The sequence below is a fragment of the Anabrus simplex genome, chromosome 7, assembly GCF_040414725.1.
Source record: "Anabrus simplex isolate iqAnaSimp1 chromosome 7, ASM4041472v1, whole genome shotgun sequence".
NCBI classification, from domain to species: Eukaryota; Metazoa; Arthropoda; class Insecta; order Orthoptera; family Tettigoniidae; genus Anabrus; species Anabrus simplex.
The window spans coordinates 346,452,315-346,461,770 of record NC_090271.1 but is presented as its reverse complement, the minus strand read 5'-3'; the positions used below and the strand labels follow the sequence as shown (position 1 = coordinate 346,461,770).

General features: G+C 40.9%; 1 long non-coding RNA gene across 1 annotated transcript in view; it reads right to left on the bottom strand.

The window, feature by feature from the left end:
• Positions 1-270: 270 nt before the first annotated feature.
• LOC136877648 (uncharacterized) overlaps positions 271-9,456 on the bottom strand; it is a 183,993-nt gene continuing 174,807 nt past the window's right edge. Inside the window, exons 2-3 of the long non-coding RNA XR_010860789.1 lie at positions 3,378-3,469; positions 271-295 (exon numbers count right to left, since the gene is read on the bottom strand). This is a non-coding gene — a long non-coding RNA (uncharacterized lncRNA). The remainder of the gene's footprint in view (positions 296-3,377; positions 3,470-9,456) is intronic.

The window sequence follows — 9,456 nt, the reverse complement described above, 5'->3', positions numbered from 1 at the left end:
TAAAACTCCATGATGAATAGCAAAGTTATGCATATTATAACTAGTAAGTGACTAGTGTTTAGTGTCCATTGTTTATTACAGAGATTTTCTTCACAGTAACACACCCGTGCTCTGTCCTTGTCGTTGGATAGAACCGGTGTGTGGCATCCCAACTCGTGGCTGTAACGGGCGTAGGTATTTGAACATTTCCTCACCACGACTTTCTTAGTGAATGGAACAGCAGTCCAGCGAGGATCATTTCCGTCCCAATCTTTAGCATTTTTACCACCTGCCAGTTTATATGAATATTGAGTTACTGTAAGAACAAAAATAAAATTATGAACTCAAACAAATATTGTGAATATACGAGGTCAAGTCAGTAAATTCCTGGGCTCATCTCATAAATAGTTAATTGTGTACATTAGATATTATTGACCCCCATCACTTTCAAAGTGAAGCTAGACGTTCATTCCTGTGGCATTGCCACCATGGGAAGCATTCAAGAAAGTAATTTTCTTGTAGCGTATTCAAAACAGACTGCTCTGAATTTCCTCCACTCTGAAATTTTTGCTGCCTTAGCTGCATTTTCACTTCTGGGAAAGAAAGAAGTTCTAAGGATGTAGCTCCAGAGATATATTATCGTTATCCAAAAGCTGTTGAGTCAGGTGAGTGAGTGAGATGTTGTTTCATGTGGTGCTCCTCACATTCCCGTGTTGATATTTCAAAACTTCACGACAGAGGAAGCAGCATTAACTGACTGTCTTCAGGTATAGGCTGATGCATTCTCTGGCATTGAAGTGGGCACTGGGCAACAAGGGCAACGTTAGAGGGAAGTCCCATATCCCGCTCCCCAAATGCTGTCCTCCGCATTCTGAAGCTATATTCCCTAGGCCAGGGATGGCGAACCTTTTCCAACTAGTGTGCCATTTTAACTCTGGTTTATTATTCTCATATGTTGACTGTGCCACTTGTTGTTTTCCATTTCCATTAAGGGATGTCTACAACCTACAACCCTCCCCCCCTCGCAACTTCCTTTCAATTTCTCGATTATGTTTCATAATACAGATGTTGATTCCCATGGGGAATTTAAAATATTTGTCCCGAATGAGTAAATTTATAATACCAATATAATGGTCCGTTATTGGACATTATAAATTTTCCAGCTAACTCATTCTTGGTTGCCTGCGTTTCGCCCTCGTGTGCTAAGTTAGGCTCATCAGTTGGGACTTAGCACACCACCCAAGACGCAAGGCTAGTGCATACCGTGGAGGCCACTGCATAGGCTATTTGAAGCCACCAGCAGTACCAATGCACTACGAGAGCTATGTCTCAATTTCCAAAAATAGATTCCTGCCTGGCCATCAGATAATACAGATGTTGATTCCCATGGGAAATTCCGTGGGGCCGCGGCGGTTTCCTACCCACTAGTAAGCCTATCTCATCGTCGCCACAAGTCCTGTCTGTGTCAGTGCGACGTAAAACAAATTGTAAAAAAATATTAGATATAAAAATCTAAAGTACTGATATTGCGAATGGACTTCACTTCCTCCATTAGCTTCATTATCTTCCCATGTTGTAGTTTGTACGCTCAACAATTAAACTAATTTCTCCCTCATCACATTTCCATAAGGAAATCTAAAAAAAAGAAAAAAAACAGCTATCCTTGTTTGTAAGGTCACATTCATGCTTTCATCAAAACATACTGCATATATGTGGGAGTTATCCAAATTAGCTTTCAACTGCTCTGAAACTACTTCATCATCATCATCATCATCATCATCATCTGTTTACCCTCCAGGTTCGGCTTTTCCCTCGGACTCAGCGAGGGATCCCACCTCTACCGTCTCAAGGGCAGTGTCCTGGAGCTTCAAACTCTTGGTCGGGGGATACAACTGGGGAGAATGACCAGTATCTCGCCCAGGCGGCCTCACCTGCTATGCTGAACAGGGGCCTTGTGGAGGGATGGGAAGATTGGAAGGGATAGACAAGGAAGGGGGAAGGAAGAGTCCGTGGCCTTAGGTTAGGTACCATCCCGGCATTCGCCTGGAGGAAAAGTGGGAAACCACGGAAAACCACTTCGAGGATGGCTGAGGTGGGAATCGAACCCACCTCTACCCAGTTGACCTCGCGAGGCTGAGTGGACCCCGTTCCAGCCCTCGTACCACTTTTCAGATTTTCGTGGCAGAGCCGGGAATCGAACCCGGAGCTCCGGGGGTGGCAGCTAATCATGCTAACCACTACACCACAGAGGCGGACTCCGAAACTTCTTCACTCATTTTTATCCTTGACAGCAGTTCAGCTGGCTGGCATTCCTTTAATCACATTAATTAGTAGTTGTTTGTTAGGAAAGTTTTCAAATGATGTGTCGGACGTCAAAAAGAAACTTTCTTTCAACAACTCACCGTCAGAAATCTGTTTCTCATGCATGCTGTACTATACAGCCGCACTGATTTTATTCCTTGGCCGGAAAGATGATACAAAAGAACTAGTTTGTTTGTGTAATGCTGGATATTTTGTGAAACGAACTCTCTTCTTTCTTCATGTGAAATGGAACAAACATTTGAATGACCAGTCTCAAAATTGCGCTTTACATTATATGTGGGGGATACAACTGTTTTCGAACACAGGCAACACATCTTTTTAACAGTCCGAATTCCCGTGGCCAGAGTTCTTGAAAAAGACGGTCACCACCTTTGTTAAGTTTCTGTTTTTTTCGACACCGAAAACATATTTGCGATGTCCGCATACAAAACCACCAGAAAATGACACTATCTCACTTGACTTTCGGACCTATCAGTGTAGCAGTGTTGCCATATTGCATGTCCGAATGGAACTAGTATTTAGATTTTCGATATGTATTTCTTACACGTGAAACACTGTAAGATGTGCACTGTCTGTAGTACGAGACGTATATATAAAATATTATGTTCATGTGGCGTGCCACCGAAATTGTGTCCGCGTGTCACCTAGTGACACGCGTGGCATAGGTTCGCCATCCCTGCCCTAGGCTGAAGGAGAATTTGATGCAAATACGCTGTCCATCTCACTATTTGCCCCGTGTCGGTAGATTTACTGGCACGTAAAAGAACTCCTGCGGGACTAAATTCCGGCACCTCGGCGTCTCCGAAGACCTTAAAAAGTAGTTAGTGGGACGTAAAGCAAATAACATTATCACTATTTGCAGAGAACAAACTGCTCGTCAGCACTCCTAGCACGTTAATGATGTTCCACACAAGCATGGGAATTAAATGACTAGACCTCGTATAGTAAGATACAATTTGCAGAATATTTCTATAGAACTTTTCTTAATATGATTTGAAGATCTCTTGTTCTACATGTCCTGCCAAGTAATCTAGTACTGTACAATATAAAAACTAGAGTGCAGGAACACAATTCACCTTCAGCTTCAAGTTTGACACAGCCAGTTGACAGGTATGGACAACTTGTCAAAAGTTTTGGCGCATGCTCGCAGAACTCGTCATCTAGTGAACTGCACACATAACAACGAAATGACATCACTGAAATGAAATATTAGCTACATATGTACAAAATATTAAATATATAATAATACAGTAAGTAGGCCTATAGACTATTTTTCTAATGAATTTGAAATAAATTATTCCAGTAAGCTGTTCTTCTCTCTTTTTTCTTACTAGATTTAATTGATATCATAAAATTAAATTTTTATGTCAGTTTGGCTTCTTATGAAAATTATTTTTGTACCATTTATCATCTCCTCACTATTATTTAACCAGCTGTTAGCATTCATAAATATCAATAAAAGAGAAGAAATTCACTGGTCTTTTGTAATACTACTTTCTGTTATCTCCCTCTCAAAATATATTGACAGTAATGTCAGTGTTATAGTGGTTTATGCCCAACAGAGTCAGTACTACTCTAATTTCAGATAGTATAAAATAAATATATAGCAATATACGGTGCTATGGAAGAAGGGAACATAAATAACATTTGAGAAGATTGATGTATAAAAGAAGGAAGACGTCAGCTGTGAACCTTCCACGAGGTGACTGCAGTGGAATACATCCAACATCTCATTCAGTGATGGGGCCTATGTTAACTAAGAGTTCCTGCCTATTCCTGACTTGTCCTGTCTTATGGAAAAGTAGGGATGGGAAATGAGAGAGCTTGTCTCGAGAAGCCCAAGAACTTCTCACAAGATGCGTCTCTCAAGCCTAAGCGCGCTTCTGAAGTCGCACAGTACACTAAGAGCGATAACGTACTCTGACGTCTTGGTCAACTGGACGAATCGGAAGATGGACAGTAGGCCGTTCACTTGATGTGAATAACATAGATGCATGTGTAAGTAGCAGAAAGGTTGCCACAAATGTGATTCCAGGTCAACCTATAAGGCAAACAGCAGAATTTGTCATTCCATACTAGCCTGATCCTTTGAGTTACGTAGGATGTTAGCTGCGCCCTTTAAACTTATCTCCTTCTACAGAACATTACTGTGACCACTGCATGGTTACCCCTTCTCTCACTTCAGAATTCCTTGAATTAGATGAAATCATAGAAATTGATGCCAGTGCACACCGATAGCTACCAAGAGAGATTTATGGACCTGGGAGAATTTCACAACAGCCCCAGAAAAGTACCAACAGTGAAGAGACGATGTGAAAAAAATTGTTAATCGTAATCTGTCTCATACACAAACACTGAATAATAACATTTTTCTATACATTTCGTGAGGAGCACTGATACACGGTCTGTGTTGCAGCTGGGCTAGTCATCATCATCATCATCGTTGACCACCTCGTTTCCCAGGTATGGTATATAAGCCCCTTCCATTTTGTTCTGTCCATGAGCCATTCTTCGTTTACAATCCGGTCCCAATCCTGACATCTTTCCTCTACATCCTTCTTCACTAAGTCTGTCCATTTTTCTCCAGGTCTGCCCACTGGTCTCTTTCCCCTGATTTCTCTTTCATACTCCTTTCTTGCAGACCTGTTGGCACTCATTCTTTTCACATGACCAAATCACTTCAGTTTTGCCTTTTGGATCTTCTGGAGTAAGGAGTCTTCTAGTCCTACGTCTTCTCTGACTTTTTCATTCCTGATTTTATCCCTCCTGGTTTTCTGGATCATTGTGCGTAGGAACTTCATTTCTGCTGCTTGGAGTTTCGAGTTGTCCTTTCTTGTTAATGTAGCGGTTTCCAGGCTGTATGTGAGGATAGGGGTGTCATCTTGGTTTTGATTGGTACTTGTTTATCCCATAGTAGTACTTGGTGGTAAAAATGTATTGCTTTGCTGATTCGACTGTTTACATATTTAGCTAAATTATCCTTGGACATTATACTAACCAAGTACTTAAATTCTGTGACACTGTCCAGCTTAGTGCCATTTAGCATGATTTCTAGCTGATTGTCACCCTTCTGTACCTTCAACACCACCGTTTTAGCCTTGTTGATGTTTAATCCATATCTCTCAAACTCCTGACTCCACCCCTGCAGTCTCTCTTCTACATCTTTCTCTGAGTTACCCCAAATTACTACATCATTTGCAAATGCAAATGCTTTTAAGTCTTGTTGCCCCTTTTCTTTTAGCGCCTTTAATATGGTATACATTACAGTGATAAATAATAGGGGCGACAAAGCACTACCTTGTTGTACTCCCCTTTTTGTCTCAAACCAGTCTGACAGTCCAGAACCGACTTGTACACAGCTTCTGGTTTTCTCGTAAAGCACCTAAACTTTTGAAATTAGACTCTCTCGAACTTTGAGCTTTCTCAGGCACTCCCAAATAAGCTCCCTTGGTATGCTGTCATAGCCCTTTTCGATGTCAAGGAACAGTAGATATAAAGGCTTCTCTTTTTCCCAATGTTTTTCCATCAGCATCCTGACAGCAAATATAAGATCTGTTGTTGATCTTCCAGGCCTAAAGCCATATTGTTCCTCTTCCCAAAGTGGTTCTACAGTTTCTTGTAGTCTATTCTCTATAATTTTGGGCTCTTCACTTTTTCCAGATTCTTCTCTGTTTCGAATTACATTTGATCCTCTCCATTCAGGAGCTTGTCAAAGAAAGTCTTGAATTCTCTCCTGATTCCTCTTCCTCTCGTACTACTGATCCATTGTCCTGCTCTATTACCTTGATGTCTTCTAGGTTATTTCGCTTGTTTTTAATTACTCTGTAAAGAAGTTTCTTGTTTCCTCTGCTGTCCTCTTCCAATTTTTCCACAAACTCATTCCATTTTTTCTCTTTCTCTTCTCTTACTATCCTCTTAGCTGTAAGTTTTTTTGCCCTGCAGAGTTCCTGTAGTTTAGTCATTTCTTGGCCACCTGGATCTTGTGCATCTCTTTGCTTTTCTTTGTCTAGCATCTTTTTTTTGCCCAATTTCTCTCTTTTATAGCCAATCTGACTCTGTCATTCCACCAAGGTGTCTCATTTTCTTTCATGGTCCATCCTGATACTCCACACACGTCTTTAGCTTCACCCACCAAAGTATCCTTAAGAATTTTCCATTCTTCTTCTACTGTATTCATTTCCCCTTTTGGTAAGTGTCTGTATCCTTATTTTATATTCTTCCTTCAGCTTGGCTTCTTTTAATTTCCAAGTCATCACTTTAGGTTTTCTTTTCTTTTTCTTTTCTTCGGTGTTGTGTTAGCCACATGATTTAGGTCTGCAGTCAATAATCTATCATCACTGTCCATACTCTCACTGGGGATAACTTTGACATCAGTTACATATTTCCCTCCTCCTTTGTTAGTGATGATATAGTTGATGAGAGGCTTATGTTTTCCATCCCAGCTATATCTTGTTATCTTGTGACTGTCTTGTTTTTAGAAGAAGGTATTTTTGATGATCAGTCCATTTCTTCTGCACAAATAAAGCAGTTTTTCTGTTCCCAAACCCATGTGGTCCAATGATTTCCTCATAACCAATTCTGTCTGTCCCAACTTGTCCCCAATGATGATGACATTTTCTTCATCAATTATATCTTCTGGATCTTGACAGAACTGTTCCTTCTCTTGAGCACTACATCCAACCTGTGGTGCATATACCTGCATGACTGTGTAATTTGTGGACTCCAGCTGTATAGATAATTTAATTATCCTATCATTCTTATAGGAGACTTCGGTAATGGCGTCCATGTCTTTTGTTATCAGGAAAGCTACACCATTTCTGGCCTCTTCCTCGCGTCCACTCCATACTAATTTGTAGCCTTCTCTGAGAATCTTGCTACCTGCCTTTGTCCATTTTGTTTCACTCATTCCCAATATGGATAGATTTTTCCTCTTCATCATATCGATAAGTTTTTCAGTTTTTCCAGTCAGGGTCAAAATATTCATAGTCCCAATTCTTACATTGTTCTTCGGACATATCTGTCTTTCATTAGAGCCATGTTGGCTGTCATACCTGCCAGATCTGCTCGAAGACTTTGTCAATTTCGGTATTAATTTTTATCTCCATCCGAGGCTCGTTTGATTGTTGAAAGCAATTCGAAAACGCTACCACGGGCTTGCTAGGCCTACCCTGGATCTTCGCGTTGATACTTTGTTATGCACTAGATGGTCAGTGCCTGACACGCATTTCCTCATGTCAGTTAAGTCTATGGTTTACCTGCCAATACTCGGGAGGCTGATTGCAGTGGTTACCCACTGGGCGATGGGGTCGCCACATCCTTACGCTTAGCTGGGCTAGTGCTATATAATATTTTGGCATACTGGAAGTGTTACATTGATGTGAGGTCCCAGTTAATACGTGATTCGTTGAAGGGCATTTTACCAGGATATTACAGAAATTTTACAATTAAACATAATGTTTGTATAAAAATGAAACAACAAACATAATTCAAAGGAATAACAACTCAATTTTTATTTGATTGCAAACATCCTTGTGTTTAAAAGAAAAACCTTCCCGGAATGAAACCTCTTTAGCCCTTGCTGATGGCTAGTGCCATTGAGACACCACTGCAAGAACCTTACCCTGTCCTTGTGCCTTGGCCTAGCTCAGTGGTCCGGTAGAAAAAGTGGGTGAAAAATCTGACTAAAATTTACTTAAAATGACTTAGGACAGGAGCAAGACTACGTATTATATTTAAATGAGAAGTCACGTACGTAAGGGTCAGACACAAACTTTAATATGCTAATAACACATGGCAAAATACGGTGACAAATAAATCAAGAATTTACAATGGAAACTCGACATCACAGGAGTGAATGTCGTGATAAGGGTTATGAACCCAAAAATAAGTCTTTCATAATTGGTGAATATCGGATGGCTCGTATTTAATTACGCTGAGTTAATCAGATGAATTTATCTACACTTGGCAAATAGCCTTAAATCAATCTATACATTTATGATGATACACCATAATCAAACTAGCAATGTCACGGCAATCTATATACACACAAATATTCTGATCATGTCGGTAAACATAAAATATCAAACACAGTCTTGGGACTGACTCCAATAAACCCCAAAAAGGCACAGAGTCTAAATCATGGGACCAACCCGGACGCAAGTGGAGAAGGTTGAGCCTCCGACCCATTACAGCACGTGCTGTCACTCAATCAACGTTGCACACACACACGAAAACAAAATGACAAGACAAACAAGAAAATATATACACAAGTCAAAAACGAAACCCGGTCGCACTTCCTGAAATAGAACACATGGAAATACACTTGTGATATCATTGGCATTATATGTCTGCTGGACTCTGGGAAGTCACATATATGCCACGCCTACTTGGCGAGCCTCGGGACGCAATGACAGAGATTCCAGAGGGGCTACTGAATGAACAAATCAAACGAAAGGGGAAGTTACCACCTGTCAGACCTTGCCATTTGCCAGGGCTTCAAATGTAACAGGACTACACACTGCGACTGCCGAAATCCGGGCCCTGCTCGCCTACGTGCCTTTCGCACACAATGCTAGCCCTCTGGGCTAACAATAAAACAAGCCATTTCCTGCTGCTAAGAGGCAGAGAAGCAAATAAACATAAGCCTTCATCACAATCTGAATCTCTGGCGACATAATTAGGCCATCTCAGGGCTCGTCTGTTTTATTCACATATCTTATTGGCGCTAATGGCTCTTCTTACGAAGTATTAGCTCCCCGAACGTCTGTCAGTGCTACCGGCTTCTTGCCTCACAATATGTAGATTTATATCCCGGCCTACTCTTGTCCTTTCAAAGTTAGTCGTCTCACGACTACAAAACCGCTGTCTCAGGTCCAATAATACTGCCTTGAGGAATTCCCCTCTTAATTATTACAGGGTCAGATAAAGCTTTGCCTACTCTAATTCTCTGAGTTCTATTTTCTAGAAATATAGCCATCCATTCAGTCACTCTTTTTTCTAGTCCAGTAGCACTCATTTTTGCCAGTAGTCTCCCATGATCTACCCTATCAAATGCCTTAGATAGGTCAATTGCAATACAGTCCATTTGACCTGAATCCAGGATATCTGCTATATCTTGCTGGAATCCTACAAGTTGAGCTTCAGTGGAATAACCTT